The 18,362-nt window shown below is 36.8% G+C and overlaps 1 protein-coding gene across 43 annotated transcripts in view; it reads left to right on the forward strand.

Annotated features, from left to right (window-relative positions):
• mef2aa (myocyte enhancer factor 2aa) overlaps window positions 1-18,362 on the forward strand; it is a 169,736-nt gene that overhangs the window by 37,570 nt on the left and 113,804 nt on the right. For 2 of the 43 annotated variants that reach the window (XM_087291541.1, XM_087291558.1), the window contains exon 1: window positions 7,558-7,886. The gene's annotated coding sequence lies outside the window, so the exon portion shown is untranslated. 43 annotated transcript variants of the gene reach the window in all.

Here is an 18,362-nt window from a genome sequence, read left to right on the forward strand (position 1 = left end):
TTCCTTTTTTTTACGTGTGCATACATTTGCAGGCCTATAAATGAATATGTTTAGTGTTGATTTCAGTTCCCTCTCTTTATGTCCATATGATAGCTTGCTGTGTATAGTCTTGTCATTTAAAAAATGCATAAAAAAGTTTGCAGTGTAAAAGTAGCCAAAGATGTGAAAAACATTTACAAAAAGCATAATGAAAGTTTCATTTAGGCTAATTAATGTTTTGTTACAGCCATTAATCGGATAACACAAGGTTGTGGTTATTTTATGTGTTTATTAATTCACATTTTTTGACTATATTGTTTTCTTTTATTGTTATCAACTATTAAGTAATTAAATTTCAAATAAAAAGTTGACATCAATGATTTTGAAATCATTTATTAGAAGTTTGATCAAAATATGAATATCAATATGTCCTTCTTCAGTATTGTTCAACATTATTCCACTAACTTTTAATGTTATCAATCAATTGAATAGGCATTATCAGTGGTTTTCAGCTCATAGATATGGGCCAGTAGGGGCCTTCTGCACCTACTGGTTGGCTCAGAAGGCTGTTATCATCCATCGACATGGTTAATCAGCTATACTAAAAAAGAAGACTCCAGATGTGATCTGTTTTTACATTATTGTGACGGTTCGATTTAGGGTTGGGGTAGGGGTAGACTTTAGTAAAATACAATTAAAGTGAAATTTTATAAATAATATAAATAATTCTCATTGTTAATCAGTTTTTCTAATAGGGAAGACTCCAGATCTGTTTTTACATTAGTGCGACGGTTGGGTTTAGGGTTGGCCTAAGGGTAGACGTTAATAAAATATAATTAATGGGAAATTCAATAAATAATATCCATAATCGTTGTTAAACTTCCGGCCACAGCCGTACGTGATCTCTAGCTGATTAACCATGTGGGTGGATGATAACAGACTTCTGAGTCTACAAGTAGGCGCAGAAGGCCCCTACTGGCTCATATCTGTCAGCCGATAACCTCTGATAATGACCATTCAATTAAGTGATAACATTTGAATCTGCTGATTATTCAATAATGTGAGTCGATTTGGGGTGGCATGGTGGCACATTTGGGGTGACATGGTGGCTCAGTGGTTAGCACTGTTGCCTCACAGCAAGAAGCACACTGGTTTTGAAACCAGTTAGTATTGCGGTGTAGAGTTTGCATGTTCTCGCAGTGTTTGCGTATAGTTTCCTAGGTGTGCTCCAGTTTACCTCTCAGCCCAAAGACATGCGTTATAGGTGAACTGAATAAACTAATTTGGCCTTAGTGTATGAGCGTGTGTGAATGAGTGTGCATGTGTTTCCCAGTGATGGGTTATGACCGGAAGGACATTTGCTGCGTAAAACAAATGCCGGAGTAGTTGGCGATTCATTCCGCTGTGGTGATCTCTGGAATAGAGACTAATGGTCCATTTCCACTGAGTGGTACGGTATGGGTCACCTTTATCATGCTTGCGTTTCCACTGCCAAAAGGTTACCAATAGTCGGCGTGGTATATTACAGACAGTTTCAGTAGACTTCATTCTCACTCGAGGAAATGTCTGCAGTAAAGCTGTATGGGTTGTTCACAAATCATATAAGAAGCACTTCTCACAAAACAGATGCTCTATACACATAAATACTTGTGTTTAAATGTCCATTACTAACCTTTCTATAAACATGATTTGATTATAACTGCCAATCAATGATGTAAAAGTGCGAAATATTCTACTGTAAAATCTGCGATTTATATAAAATAAATAAATAAATGCAACATATGCAGTATGAACACATACAGACCCTTAAAGTCTCTGATGTGTTACCAATTACAGAAAAGCTACACACAACATACATTTAGGCCTTATTTGGCTTCAAAAACAACTCACAACAAATAACCCACAGTAACCTCTCATCTTCACCAGCACGTAACCTCTTGTTAGAAAGTAATTCCGTTACTCTGAGTTTATAATAGATAACCAGAAAAGTGGTAGAGTTTGTTTTGATTTTGGTTCCTTTTGACAGTGGAAATGGCCATAAAAGCGCACCGAATTATACTATACCATACCACTCAGTGAAAAAGGGCCATAAGCTGAAGGAAAATGAATGGCTGAATTATTTGACGTTAGCTTACGTGCATTAACAACACATCATAAACAAAGCAGATCATCTTCTCTCTTTGTTTCAGACCTTGCTGTTTCATTAATGGCAATAACATGGATAGCCACTATAAGTGATGCTTAAATGTTGCGTCAATCCTTTAACAGTGGGTAAAAAGTTAATAAAAATAGGTCGCTTGAGACATTGCTAACATTCGTGCTTCGCGAGTATAAACACCTGCACTCAGATGTGATTGCGTCTTTACAGATGGTTAAATTTGGGGATGCTTTCCCTCTTGTGACCATATGTTATTACTGTTATTACTGCCATTCAGGCCTGGGGAGAGTTTGGATGTGATGGCATTCTGAAAGTGAGAAGTGGCTTCCTCTCTCTCACCTCCCACCCCTGACACCAAGCTCTCTCCCCTGTTATAGTTCTACATGAGCAGTAAGGAAGATCAGCTCGGCTGGCATTGATCCGGACAGGGAATATAGGACGGCCAGAGGAGGGCTGTTGAATGGAGCGTGCAGTCATTAGCAGAGATTAACCACCCAATGGCTGCCTGCTCAGCAGTATCAGAGAGCTACTCATCAAACAAACAGTATATGAACATCTATATCACACGGACACTTAAATCCGAGCTCCTCAGAGTATCCCAGAGTCTAATACAGAGATAATGAGAGAGATCAGACTGATGAGAAGCCAAGCCGGTAAACATTGGCAGAGGGTTTGAATGAGGATATTGCTATAGCCGTTACTTAAGCTTTATGTGTCATCGTATTTTCTTTGGACTGTCTTTTTTTGGTAACAAAGACCTTTCTCAGAATGAGTAAAATAGCTTTTTTGTGTTGGGGTCAGTCAAGGATAGACATTAGTTTCCTATCTAGTAATAAGATTTTCTGTAAGATCATATTTCCAAAATAGCAAAGCATAAAGTCCCCTGGTTGGTCTGTCATTCTTCATTGTGTGAAATGAAAAATGTTAATACTTAATCACATCCTTCCTATTTCATGATGCAAACTGCAAGTTTCCGCAGACATGTAGACATGATGTCAGTTTTGACTGACAATAAGATGAGCTCTAAATAAGTGTCATTTTAGAGTGCAATTATGGAATCCTATTTTTTTTTTTTTGTGTGTAGTCTGCTAGTATATTGCATAGTCATTCAGATTGACCCTAAATTAATTAATTTTTTTTTCTTTGTGTGAGATTTTATACATCATTTAGTTTTACCACTCAGTAATTGAGTGTGTGTGAGACGAACAACCGTATACATCCAAAATTTTTTAAAATGAGATAACCATGTGACAATAATTGTATGTGTGAACAGGGGATGTTTTTGAGTGACCAAGAGTCTGGATTTTACCCATTAAAATAGCGTCACGTGGAAAAAAACGTTTATGTCCACTAAGTAGAATAGAAATGCCGCTTGCTGTCATGTCCACTTTAGACATTAAAAGGCAAATCCTTGGCAAAAAAAAGGAGAGCTGACATGAACAAATGGAATGACAGAGTTAGAAGGCTTTGAGGGATGCTGGAAAAGAATATTTGAATCAAAAAGGTGAACAAAAACCAAGGAAAAATTCACTGACAGAGGTGAGTGTGATCTCTCTCTCTCTCTCTCAACACGCTGAGGAGCGCTAAACAGCACAACAACAGTTAGCCTATCAAAATAAACCACATACATAATTAAGCTGTATTACTGCGTATTTCCCACCAGTCCTGTGTAAACTGTGGCAAGCAGAGTGTATTAGTTTATATATTTATATCATGAGATGGCAGATCGCGAGAACAGTATAGTAGCACAGCACTAGCGCACCTGTGTATATTTCTAAATAAGCAACAATATTTAGCTATGATGTATGTCTGCATTTTATGTATTTATTGTTGTATTTATTTATTTATTGTTTATTGTTAATAATTGATTATTGCTTGCCTGTTCTGTAAGAAGTTCTACATGTACAATACACATTGTTCATACTGTATTTTCTGTTCTTTAATAATAATAATAATAATAATAATAATAATAATAATAATAATAATAATAATAATAGGCAGCACGGGGGTGCAGTTGGTCGCACGATCAACTCACAGCAAGAAGGTCTCTGGTTTGAGCCCCGGCTGGGTCAGTTGGCTTTTCTGTGTGGAGTTTGCATGTTCTCCCCATGTTCGCATGGGTTTCCTCCGGGTGTTCCGGTTTCCCCCACAAGTCCAAAAAACATGCGGCACAGGTAAATTGGGTAGGCTAAATTGTTCGTAGTGTATGTGTGTGAATGAGTGTGTATGGAAGTTTCCCAGTGATGCTCATCCGCTGCGTAAAGCATATGCTAAAGGACAAAACCTAAACCACCTTTCATTAAAGTGGAATCCAATGTACTGTACAAAATAAGTTAAACTTGACTGAGTGCTTCATTTCCCCTTTAAAACTAAGATAAAGGAATCAGATCTTTAGTGGTTAAAAGTGAGATGATGAGTTGGACATATACTGTTCTTCCACATTTGAGAAATATAAATCACAATAACTTTTGATTTTTAAAACTGACTCTGAAAATGTCTCCTTAGAACTGAGAAGCTTTTGTTGTCTGTCTTCAAGTGAAATAAAATGAAAAAAATTGTATTACTCAAAATTTGAAAATATGGACTTATATGGTTCTACGTCTCAAGGCCTCAACTATCTACAGAGGGCGTGAAAAATAACTAGTCAATATGGCTATAGAGCTTGTACTATCATTGGAGTCATCATGAAAATGTAAGGCAGAATTAGGGCATATTCACACAGAATGCTTCTTTGACTTTGTGTGTAAAAATGCAGCACTCCGGAAAGTTTTATTTATTCTTTAGGTGCCTTTTCTGCCATTTTAACATCAAATAAAACGTGCCATGTTTTATTTTTTCCATGTCATCTATTCAGACCCCCTACTTTTTCATGATTTTTGTGGTCATATTTTTGCTACTGATGACTGATTTTGTGGTGGTAATTCATTCATTATCTTGGCCTTAGTCCCTTTATTAATCCGGGGTTGCCACAGGGGAATGAACCGCCAACTTTTCCAGCAAATTTTTATGCAGCAGATGCCCTTCCAGCCGCAAACCATCTCTGGGAAACATCCACACACATTCACACACACACACTCATACACTACGGACATTTTAGCCTACCCAATTCACCTGTACCACATGTCTTTGGACTGTGGGGGAAACCGGAGCACACGAAGGAAACCCACATGAACCCAGGGAGAACATTCAAACTCCACACAGAAACGCCAACTGAGCCGAGGCTCGAACCAGCGACCTTCTTGCTGTGAGGCGACAGCACTACCTACTGCGCCACTGCTTCGCCTATATTCATGGTAATTTTGCGATTAAAAAAAAAATGTAATAGAAAAACTTTCTAAAAGATAGTACTCACTTATTTCACTCCTCGGAGCATCATGTATCTCATGTATCATCATGTACCTCACACATAGGACATGTGTTAGCACTTCCACTAACGTAATATACCTAAAACACATTTTTATTTTTTTATTTTTTACGACAGTGAAACCATTTATGGATTTGATGCACATTATAATACCACCCATACATGTAAAGCTAAAAAACCTTCAATTCAGCCACGTCCATCCCTCAACCAATCTCTATCATTGTAAACTGCTTGCTTTTCTGTCTGTTCCATTGCTCCGTTTGTTAGAAATTTGCTCCCACTTTCTTTTGCAGTCTGAAGTGCTCCAAATGCACAAAACAGCCAATTCGCACCACAGGATGTCTAATTGCATCTTTGCATTGACTTTACATGTAAATAAATAAAACTTCATCCACGTCTGCTTACTTAACAGGCTGCAAAAGAATTCCCCTCACCTTGCATGTAATGTTAGTATTGTGAGGCGCAGGTGAGATGTGATCATGTGCGCTGCATATGCTTGGAATTGGATGTTTTATAATATTATTTAGATTTTTTCGAAATTATTTTGTGTTTAAATTAAGAAATCTGCAGGATAAAAAAAAAAAAAATTGAGACTTTTTGTTGATTTTTGCATTGGATTCAGCGATCGCAATATCACGAAAAACTAGGGAGTCTGAACTATTGTACAAAAACTTTGCAATGCTTGCCCTGCCTTTAAGATGGTTTGATTGGTTTTCTGCTTTGGAACTGACAATGATGAGCTGCAATGCATGTAAAAGTTGACATTTATTTTACTTGACACAGCGTCGTAAAAACTTGACACTTTACTACCTGTTTTAACTGCCTATCTATTACTCTTATTATGTTTAGCATAATGAAATGCTAAAATATAAATGTGCAAAATCTACAGTTCTTGCCTGTGTAAGATTTATTATATTTCAGTTTCCCCTTCAGGGCTCTTTTTTTTGTTGACATACACATGTTCCATTTACCCGAAACAGTGCTCATATCCTGATCGTCTCAACTTGTGAAGAATGTGCTCAAATTCATTCATCCTGCCGCGTAACATCACCTTAAGCCATGTTTTAAAAAGGAAGTTAACATGGTGTGAAAAGTTCGTTACGAACGAGCGCGTGCAGCATTATTCCATCTGCGCTCGCACACGCTCCTTCTCAGAGCCTCATTTTCACTCATTTCTTCACGCGCAGCCCTTTGCTGGATCTTATTAATTATATCTCATTAGTTGCCTTGGAAACAGAGGTGAAGGAATGCGGAGAGAGGAAACCGAGAGACTTAACAAGGGAGAGAATGAGAAGATGAGAGTCGTAGAGAAAGAAAGAAAGCAGAGAGAGAGAGAAAAGTGTGAGGTGGAAAAGAGGAAAGTGGCATTGTCAGATTAGCATCAGGAGACATTAACAACACCGGAGCTGTCGGGACCGGACTCTTTACCCTGGGCTGCTGGAGAGGAAGATAAGCACACGTTCACAAAGGCAGACAGCAGCATGTCTCCTCCCCATCCCGGCCAGGGCCGCCACATCTGCAGGTACACAGCCACCTCTCTGAAGCCTGAGAACAAAAGGCCAGACTCTCTCCTCCCTCCCCTTTTCCCCTTGTGTCCTTATGTCAACACGTCACTCCAGGCCAACCTTAAAGACTTCTCGCAAGACCTGCAAATGCAACACTTAATGAGGCAAATCGGCTCTATTGTGTTTGTACTGCACTGAACATTTGCCTGGGCATTTGTATTTCAAAGTTGGTCTACTGTCCCGTTTTTTTGGCTTCATCCTTCTTTGGTGTGTTAGCGAATGGTGATTCATAGTTATGTAAGCTGGGAAGGTTTGAGCTTCTTATCAGTGGAGGCCAAAAAAAGGAAAGCTGGGTGCTGCTTGTTTGAAAAAATAAAACACATCCAATGGAAAGAATAGAAAGTAAGCGAGAGCTCGGAAGAGCGCGCTGGAGTCGCCTGTGAAATGGCCCTGGTTGTAAACATAATAAACATGGTGGGAGAATACACAGGAGATGGACTTGTGTAGTTGTTTAGTCTCCAACCGACAGGAAGATAACAAGGGGAAGGATCAGAGCAGATGCTTGTCCCAATGGCTCCTTTTTTCTTTTCTCTCTCTCTCTCTCTCTCTCTCTCTCTCTCTCTCTCTCTCACTGTCTCTCTCTCTTTTTTGCTTTCCCTTTCCCACCCTGTCTTGCTCTTTCTCTAATGTCTCCGACTGGCTGCTATTGGTCATCTGAAGGGGTTTGAAAAACAGGAAGTTGAGGAGCAGGATGTTGGGAGTGCGCTCTGCCCACAGCTTGTTCTGGGACGTTGAGCGTTCAGGGCGGCTGTGCACAGGAAACAATGCTGTCATGGTGGTGCCCGCGATTCTGGACACTGCCTGAAGTCTGAAAAGTGTAGTGAGTCTCTATTGTTTTTCAACTGCTGTCACTAGGTTTCACTTTGTCATCTTTGAAGTATGGTAGGGATACTTGTTTTTTTTTATTGTTAACCATGCATTTATTTTGGCAGATTCTTTGTTAATGTGTTAATAATTGGGTTATTATTACTAAAACCATAAATTTATATATATATATATATATATATATATATACACACACACACGCACACACACACAAGGAACACTCGGAAATGAAAATGAGCTGAAACAACACCATTTTTGAGATCTTTTTGGGACAACTTAATTGTTTTATGTTTAATCTACTTAATTGTTAATTGTTAACTTAATTGCAACATAGGCTCTGTCATTCAGACATTTCTGGAGATCACAAATTATGCTTTTCGGCTTTAAAATGAGGTGGTTTGACGCCATTCCTTTTCACGCTAGTAGCTGACCGAGTAGCTTACCATGTACATTGGCGGACTTGAGACCCAAAGCAGAATTGACCATAATGAAAGGATTTGAGTGCAGCAAAGAACAGTTCCAGAAAGTGGGAAAGACAAAAAAAAAAAAGCCAAAAAATAAAGTAAACAAGTAAACAATAGGGTGAGAACTTGGTAAAATTTAAAAACATGGTAAAAATCAGGTGAGGGCTTTTATTTTTCTGGATTGCTTTTGAAAACACTGTTGGTTGGGTTTAGGGAAGTGGGTGAGCAGGTCAATCGATGCTTTTGAAAACACTATTGGTTGGCTTTAGGCAAGAAAGAGGGAGGGTCAGACGATTGGTAAGTCAGTCAGAGAGTCAGTCAGTCAGTCAATCAGTCTACAACGGCTTCTGAGGGATTTACACAAGAACAGAAGGCGCAAATAGCACTCTTGAGAGACTTTTAAGATCTCAAAAAGGGTACACGGTGGCCTCTGGTGGATTCACGTAAACAAAAACTGCAAAAAAAAAATAAAAATAACGTAGCTCCTGGCACATATTGGGTGCTCTCCGAAATGTATATAGTGATACATTTTCAGAATGAGCCGGGGTTACTTAATCAGTCTGTATTGGGACAACAAAAGGAAAGTAAGTTAACTTACTAGTTTTTTTTAAGTGGATTGCACACAAACAATTCAATTGTCCTAAAAAAATTCAAGAATTGTGTTGTTTCAGCTCATATTAAAAATGAATAAATGTAAGTAACATAAATAAATAAAAACAACGCAAAATTACCATCTAAAATTGACATGACAAAACCTATTACTGTAATAATACAGATATACCGGCAGTAACGGCTTACAAAATGATTGATTTAGTACTACACATGGAACGGCGGTTCATGTCAGTTCACGGCGACCCAAGTTCGATTCCCACCTCCTATGCCGATGCTTCCTCTTTTTCCTCTCCTCATGCTTTCCTGTCTTTACTCTCTCTACTGTTCTATCGATTAAAGGTAAAAAAAGAAGATATATATATATATATATATATATATATATATATATATATATATATATATATATATATATATATATATATATATTTATATATATTTATATATATTTATATTTATACACACAAATGATTGATTTAGTTATGATCAAATTGAAGATATAAGTTAAAGTGTATAAGGTATCACGAATCTGACTGTGCTTTTATTTGAATTTTTTTTTTCTCCAAAATTGAGAATTGTATTTTTACATTTTTTTCTCTGAATATAGATGTCTATTTTTATTTAACCTGTAAACAAACAATTTTTATCCTAAAACACTTTCACACATTCAGTGTGTTTGGTGTGTAAATACACACTACGTAGTAGACTACGAAGTTTCATCACAGCCCACATAGTCACTCGGGCTCTTAATATGTTTTCAGTACAGTTCAGGAAACCCCAGTTTATACAGTTAAGGGATTAGAGTGAACACTCTGCAAAATGATAGGTTTGTGTTAAAAGTGAGGTAGTAAAGGTTTTGGCGGGCAGATGAGGGAACACAGTTTGCAAGTGTGTGTATGTGTGCGGTAATTACAGTGGGAGTAGTGCATGTTTTATTGAGTGTGAAAAGGCCTGACCCCAGTACCAGCCCTCCCACTCTCACATTGGCACATTCTGGAGGGAGAGAGAAAGAGAAAGAGGCCTATCACTAACACACACACACACACACACACATGCACACATATGCACACATACACACAGCACAGCACAATCATTTACAATCATATAGACCCTCTCATCATGGGATCATGACAGTTACAGTACAAAATCCTCCCGGGTTGTGTGACGGACATGGGAGTTGACTTGTTTATAAGACAAGGGAGTGTCAGAATGTCAGGTGGGGCTTCTTCTTTTCACATCTTAATTCAGATAAATAAATGTTGCATATCTCACTTGGAAAGCAAACTCATGGCACCCAGCATAAATGAGTACACCCCAAGCGATTTAGTAGATAAACACCTATTTTTTGTAGGGTAATGTATATAATTGTTCTTATCTGAAAAAAAAAAAATTGAGACCGTGCTCAAATAATCAACTTTTCAAAATTCAGCACTTACACAGAAGTAAGAAAATCTAATTATTGTTTTAAATCAAGACATGATGAGGTTATTTTATTTCAAGATAGACATTCACATCTGCTTAAAGGAGTTAAAGTTGCTCCAAATGTCAGCCACAGCGGAACCACCAATTATTCCAGCATTTGTTTTACACAGCGGATGCCCTTCCAGCCGTAACCCAGTATTGGGAAACACTCATTCACACACACATACACTACGGCCAATTAAGCTTACCCAATTCACCTATAGCACATGTCTTTGGACTGTGGGGGAAACCGGAGCACCCGGAGGAAACCCACACCAACATTGGGAGAACATGTGAACTCCACACAGAAATGCCAACTGGCTCAGCCGGGACTCTTGAGTGCCTACCACTGAGTCACCGTGTTGCCCTCATTTTAATGTAATGACACTTTTTTTTTTTTTTTAATCAGAAGAGACTTCAAATAAATTATTTTAAAAATTGAATCCTTTAATAACTGTAATTTTTATAAAAACAGATCTTTAAAAATTAGTTTAGATTTTTATTTTATATATTACTGTGTCACGTTGGCACAGTGGGTAACACGATCGCCTCACAGCAAGAAGGTCGCTGGTTTGAGCCCCGGTTGGGTCAGTTGACATTTCTGTGTGGAGTTTGCATGTTCTCCCTGTGTTCGCGTAGGTTTTCTCTGGGTGCTCCAGTTTTCCCACAGTCCAAAGACATGTGCTATAGGTGAATTGAATAAGCTAGATTGGCCGTAGTGTACCATATATGTGTGAAAGTTTGTAGGTGTTTCCCAGTAATGGGTTGCAGCTGGAAGGGCATCCGCTGCGTAAAAGGTGCTGAATAAGTTGGCGGTTCATTCCACTGGAGCGACCCCAGATTAATAAAGGGACTAAGCCGAAAAGAAAATGATTGAATGAATTATTATTACTTACTGTTGTTTACGTCTTTTTATTGTCATAAACATATGTTTTATATATAAAAAAAGTGGGCAACACTTTATTTAAACTTACAATTCACACTACTTACTAGGGCTGTCCAGATCCAAGCACGTGATTGGAAATCAAGCCCGAGCTTCATACTCAATCGGAAATGGACGTATGTCTGCACCAGTATGTTTGGGGTCTGGAGGTGTTATAAAGTTAATGATGACAACATTGCCATAGTAAACTGTGAGATATGTAAATATGGGATTGCCTGCTGGGTATTGTAAGTTGAGGTGCTATTTGTTTTTATATTAAATTGTTTAAGCTATCTCAGAGAAGGAAAATTAATTAAAAAATAAATAAGTACATCCTAGATCTGTTTCTTCGCTCTTCTTTATTCTTCTTTTATGTATTATAGAAGTATTAAATCGGGTTTCAGTATCGGTAGATACTCAAAATCAAATCACTCGGACTTGGACTTGAGGGCAAAAATCCTTATCGGGACATCCCTACTATTTACTACTGGCTTATTATCTGCCTATTATTAGGATATTAATTGTGTTTATGATCTTATTCTACATCCCTAATCCTACTCAATGCCTAAACCCAACTACTTTTTTATTGACTAGTAACAAAGTCTCTTTAAGGCAAGTCATTTAACAGGGTGGCCATTTTTGTAAACGCCTCACGCAGTATGCTCGGGAATTCTTTCTGAATGGAGAAACATCAAATTCTACAAAACTGCTTGCCAAGCTTATAATTAAATTTCATATTAGGAATCACAAGTAAAATTAAACAACAACGGTCTCTTTAGTTTAATTACTAAATGTTCTAATCACACAAGATCTGCAGAAACACCAAGCCACTCCCCTGGAGATTCGTCAGTCCATAGCGATCGATGTTTAGCACTTGTAGTAGAAGGCGGAGCTACATTCACCATGTTGACCGTTACACTTTTCCCTATTTAAAACTACTGTATACAACTGACATGACATGTGTTCTATAGTCCTTGCTATTAATAAACAGCTAATTTGTGGTTTGAGCTAAAACTTAAAACTTAAAATGACTTAAAATATTAACTTTTTTTTTATTTTATCAGTTTTGTCAGCTAATACAACAATATACTAAACTTTCTCAAATGCAAACGTTGTTAGGTGACCACACTCTTGTGTTAACGAATGAAATGTACTAATACAAAAAAATGAAGCAATATGTGCGGTACATATTCACGGAGAAATTATTGAAATCCTAATTCTGTTCTCGTTTGTACTGGGTATTGTATACAACATTACACAAGAAGTTTTCTCTCTGTGTTTGCTCTAGTATGTGCACCTGTGTTAGTGTGCGAGCGAGTGAACGACCTGTGTGCAGAGAGGTCAGGGTCAGCGCAGCAAGCACATGGACATGTCTCACTAGAGATCGGCTTCGCTGTGCACATTCTGTGGGTCATGTACTCCTATTGATTTTCATGTCAGGCCCTGGCAGTCGCTCCTATAGAGACATATTCCCTGCTTATCGATCATAGTGACTGCAAATGTTTGGTAAGCAGCTTTCAAAAAATGCTGGACTGGTTTAAATCAAAGATAAACTCTTGACCAGGTGCACCGCATCAAGGGAGCACATTTGTAATGCGTGTTTTTTTGCGAATACATTATTTCAAGTTTTACTCAAGAATTGTACTATTGCCACAAATGACATCACACGTCGGTTATCTTGATGCTCACTTAGTTTTACATTCCCTGCCGTTGGGTTTTGGCTTGATAGCGTGCAGTGAAAGAGTGTGTAATATTCAGGAGAGCTGATGTAATCGCTAGTGGTTTCGGACTGCTGGCACTGCTAGCCATGTCCTGGAGTGCTGGAGTGATCCAACAGACTCTTTGTGGATCCCACCCACGGCCATCCACCCTAGTTTTCAGCCCAGTGATCTTTTTTTTTTTTCTTTTCTTGTTGTGTTTTGCTTTCGAGACAAATCTGCTCATAATTATAAACCTTGCTGATTCTAATCGCAAATTGGCAGATCATGACATATTTAATAGTTGTTGAGTTTCATGTCATCCTTATTATTGCATTGCTGTATAATTTCTGGCAAGTATAGATAAGTATGTAAAAAGTACAATTATTTTGGCACAACATGATGATGTATACTGTGGAAATAAATGAATGTTTACTGCATTTCATTTTTATTATCCTATTTGTATGTATTTTATGTGGAAAAGAAATAATTTGAAGAATGTCTTTTCTATTTGTTTATACAGTGTTCAATGTTGTTTGTTTGAAGCATGGCATTGTTCATTTTTAAGGTTTCACAGAAGATAGTAAGTCATGATTAGGCTCACACAGAATCTGCCTGCACAGAAATCCACAGATTTTTAGCCCATCATAAAGTCTATTTATTTACTAGTGTAAATGTCTGTAAATTTATATTTGTTCAGTTTTTAAATGAATTTCAGTCATATTATTGACTAATATGAAAACGTTCATTTGATTTATTTACTTTACAGTTTGTAAAGTAATATTTTCTGACTTGATATGTTATATGAGAAACTTGCTTTGTTTACCATATAAGTGGATTGGATTTGCATTGAAAACATAAAATGAAAGTTATATTCATTCATTCATTCATTTTCTTTTTCGGCTTAGTCCCTTTATTAATCCGGGGTCACCACAGCGGAACGAACCGCTAACTTATCCAGCACAAAGTTTTATTTCATACAATATGTTTTTAGTTGTGATACTCCCAAAATCATTTCGTATAAATGAGCTGAATTTTTACTAAATTTTAACGCAGAAATAGCAAAAAATGTCCGCAGATTCTGTATAGCCCTGTTTATGATCAAATAGATTTTGTTTGACTTTATTTGTATTTAATGTAAAATAAAAATAAAAATGAATAGCTGTAAAGTATGTGTAAGTACACAAAATGATGGGTAAGTATTTTTTTTTTTTTTTACTGAGCTGTTATTTACTGGATAAATTTTGGCAGTGTTTTTAATTAAATTCAACTATGGGTTTAACTTTATTCTGATGATCTTTATTTTAACGCTTTTTGTTGAATTCAAGTTACATTGCATCTACATTCTAACTAATTCTTTTTAGAATATAAGTAGACTGTTAGGTTGGGTTTAGGGTTTGGGTTAGTGTAAGTTGACATATTCTTGCAAAGTTTCTTATAGTCAGGTAAATGCCTGTTGAAGGAGCAGTTATCAAGCAGACAGTATTCTTATAGTCAAACGAGGATTAATTGGCATGTAGCTGAACAAAATGTGCAAAAAGGGCCATCAAAATAAAGTCTAACCCAATTATGTTAAATTAAAGACAAAATTCAGTATAAAAAATACATCTGAACTAATAGAGTTGACTTTATAGGAAGAGAACCTGTTAATTGTTTTTGATCAATATTTATAAATATATTAACAATAACAAAATAAAATTAACTAAAAAATTACCAATTCGATTTTAATAATAACATATTCAGCTCTCATTCATTGTTGAAATGGTATGGACAGTACTTTTTTGATCATTTATTTTCATGATAGATTAACTAATGTTAAACGTAAAAAATGGTAAAATGGTGAAAGTATAGGCTTATAAAGTGCACACATTTAGATAAATGCTGTTCACTTGAGTTAATTTCTCAAGCCATGTACATTTAACGACGTGCCTGAGGTAAATGTAATGCATTGTGACATATTGTTTACAGGCTGCAGTGTTTTATTGATGTCTTTCCATGACTAAAACACTGAGATGTTCATTCATGTTTATTTTCTGCTATAACTAGAACATCAAAACAACATTTACTTTTTATACTCCTACTTAAATAACCCCTTTTTTCAATATTATATATTTCCTGTGGCGACGTAGTGGCACAGTAGGTAGTGCTGTCGCCTCACAGCAAGAAGATCGCTGGGTCGCTGGTTCGAACCTCGGCTCAGATGGGGTTTCTGTGAGGAGTTTGCATGTTCTCCCTGCATTCGCGTGGGTTTCCTCCGGGTGCTCCGGTTTCCCCCACAGTCCAAAGACATGCGGTACAGGTGAATTGGGTAGGCTAAATTGTCCATAGTGTATGAGTGTGCACGTGTGTGTGTGTGTGTGTGTGTGTGTGTGTGTGTGAATGTTTCCCAGAGATGGGTTGCGGCTGGAAGGACATCCGCTGCGTAAAAGCCTGCTATATAAGAGAGCTTTTTTTTCTGGGTTGCTTTTCATAACACTGTCAGTTGGGTTCAGGGAAGTGGGTGGGCGCTGGTCAATCAGTGCTTTTTAAAGCAGTATCGGTTGGGTTTAAGGAAGGGGGTGGGTGGGATTGTCAATTAGTCAATCAGTCAGTCTTTTTACAACAGGCTCTGGTGAATTTACGCGAGAACAGCAGAAATTTGAGAGCTTTGATTTTTGAGAAGCATACAAAGCAGCGTCTGCCAGATGCGCTTAAACAGAAACAGCAAAAAAAAAAAAAAACATTGCTCCTAGAACATATTTAGTACTCTTTAGAAATGTATATAGTGGTACGGTATTCAGAATGAGCCTGTCTTGGGAATTACACTGTTGACCATCCGTTACACCTTAACCCACCTTTAAACCTACCCATAACACCAAACCTGTTCCTAACCCTACCCGTAACCCACCTAAAGTCCACCAGAAGTATTCTGTGATGTATTGTAAACACAGTATGCTCTTTATGTTTATTTTTTAATGCAACTACATAGTAGTTCAGGTCACCTAATATAAAGAGAGACTTACATTTTGATCATGCATCACCTAAAAAGACCGATCTTACGTTTTAAGGATGAATATCCATTTGTTTTCAAAACTTAAAATCCCTGACTTGTCGTGGTTAACACACTGTATTTGTTTACTAAACACATTCTTACCAAACCAAAGGAATGTATGTAGGCCCCTAGTAAGAGCTTAACGTTATGAAAACCCCAGTCCTGCTTAAATTACAGTTACACATGAACAACATAATATAAAGTTCATTTCCGGGTGAATTAGTCCTTTAACAGTGATTTGAGAGCCAAACAGGTTTTTCTGGCTGTCCGGAATGAAGAGCTTTGAACGTGAGGTGATTCTGCTGGTGCTGTAACACTCTCCTGGACCTGATTAATTATAGGGAAAAAAGGTGAAGTGAGGGAGGAGGTTGAGGGATGCCAGAAGCGTTGTCATTGGAATGAGGTTTAAGCAGCCGTTTATATATCATTAGCATTGTGATTGACAGCATTAAATAATCACGCTCTTGGCACTTTTTTTCTTTCTAGAACTCCACAAAGCCTACAAAGAAACTCTCTATTTGTTGTGAAAGCTAGAAACTGTAGGGCTGCTTGGAGGTGAGATTACTCACACGTGCACATTATGCCAGTTCACTGTAAATGTGTAAAACAAACATTGTTCCTATCAGATACACTGACATAGCTGCTTTCTGTTAAATATGACTAGGGCTGATAAGGCATGTGCAGTATATCATCAGCAGAGTCAGTACAGCCAGATAATTGGAGAACAAGGCTTTGTAATGAACCATCATCCATCAGTCTAGTTGCTTTTTTCCCAGCGTCTCAATAACTTACATCTGTTTTTTAGATTATTATTAACTTGTTAGCCAGTGCGACCTTGACTGTGAGGTGAGTTGTATACTGTATAGGTACTTCATACATACAATCAATGCTGTATATGTATAACATATTTTATATACCATGTATTAAGTAAATCCAGTAAATCAAGACAAACTGAAAATGATCTTCTATAGCCATATGTGTAGATTTTTCCAGCATGTTTCATAGTTTAATTTTAAAAGAGGCACAGGAGGCTGCTTATGAAATATTAATAACTGATTATATTGTAGTTATTGCATACAAAATCGCAGCACAAATAAGTTGTTTTTGCTAAATATTTTTTATTAAATATCTTATTTAAATAGCGAGTTTAGTGCTGTACATGTATAGCACATTTTATGCACCATGATTACATCATGCTAACTATTAATGACGTATTTTATTTTAAATTTTATTGGTCTTCACGTCATTTTATTCCTAGTTTTTGCTTTAAATAGCAAGAAAGGTGCCATATTATTTGACTCTTTTTATATTCATTTTTAGAAAACTTGATAACCACGTTTTAATAGCAGTGGAATAACTCTTATTTTCAGTCATATTAAATAAAATATTTGCTACTCTTACCAGTTGTGATTTTTCTGAAAAAAACTAAAGTTTTGAATTGACTGTTTTTATTTTAAACCAGAAATAAATGTTATCAGACCTTCAACGAATAAACATAACATTATCTCAATATTTTTAATAAAACATAATAATATAAAACCTGTTTTTTTTTTCATCAAAACCAATGCTTAAAAAATTTGAATAAAAAAAAAAAACCTGAAACTAAAAATAGTCTTCCATAGCCATACTATATATGTAGATTTGTTCTAGCATGTTGCATATACTGTAAAAGTTGAAAAATCCTGGTTGCCTTAAATTTTTAGGTTAAATTAATTTAACCTTATGAGTCCTTTGAACTTATTTAATGTTAAACTGACATACAGCAGCTTGCGTAACTTATAAAATCAAGTTAGAACATGATTAACGTAAGTTGTAGAAGTTACAATGACCTTAAAACCTGCTGTCGGGACTAATTGATCACACATTTTTACAGTGTATTTTTTATATTTAAAAAAGACACAGAGGAATGGCTGCATATGGAATATTAATATCTGATTAAATTGTAGTTAATGCATACAAAAAAAAAAAAAACATTGCGGCAAAAACAAAACCCATGACAAGTTATAGCCTTGTCTTAATCCTTTGTGGCATAGATTCAACAAGTACTGGGAATATTTCTCAGAGATATTTGTCCATATTGACATGATAGCATCACACAGTTGCTGCAGATTTGTTGCCTGCACATCCATGATGTCATTGTCCTGTTCCACCACATTCCGAATGTGCTCTATTGGATTGAGTTCTGGTGACTGTGTAGGCCATATAAGGAACTTTTTTTAATGTTTAAGAAACCAGTCTGAAATGATTCATGCTTTATGATATGGTGCATTATCCTGCTGAAATTAGC

Source organism: Danio rerio, chromosome 18 (genome assembly GCF_052040795.2).
Source record: "Danio rerio strain M-AB ecotype USA chromosome 18, GRCz13ab, whole genome shotgun sequence".
NCBI classification, from domain to species: domain Eukaryota; kingdom Metazoa; phylum Chordata; class Actinopteri; order Cypriniformes; family Danionidae; genus Danio; species Danio rerio.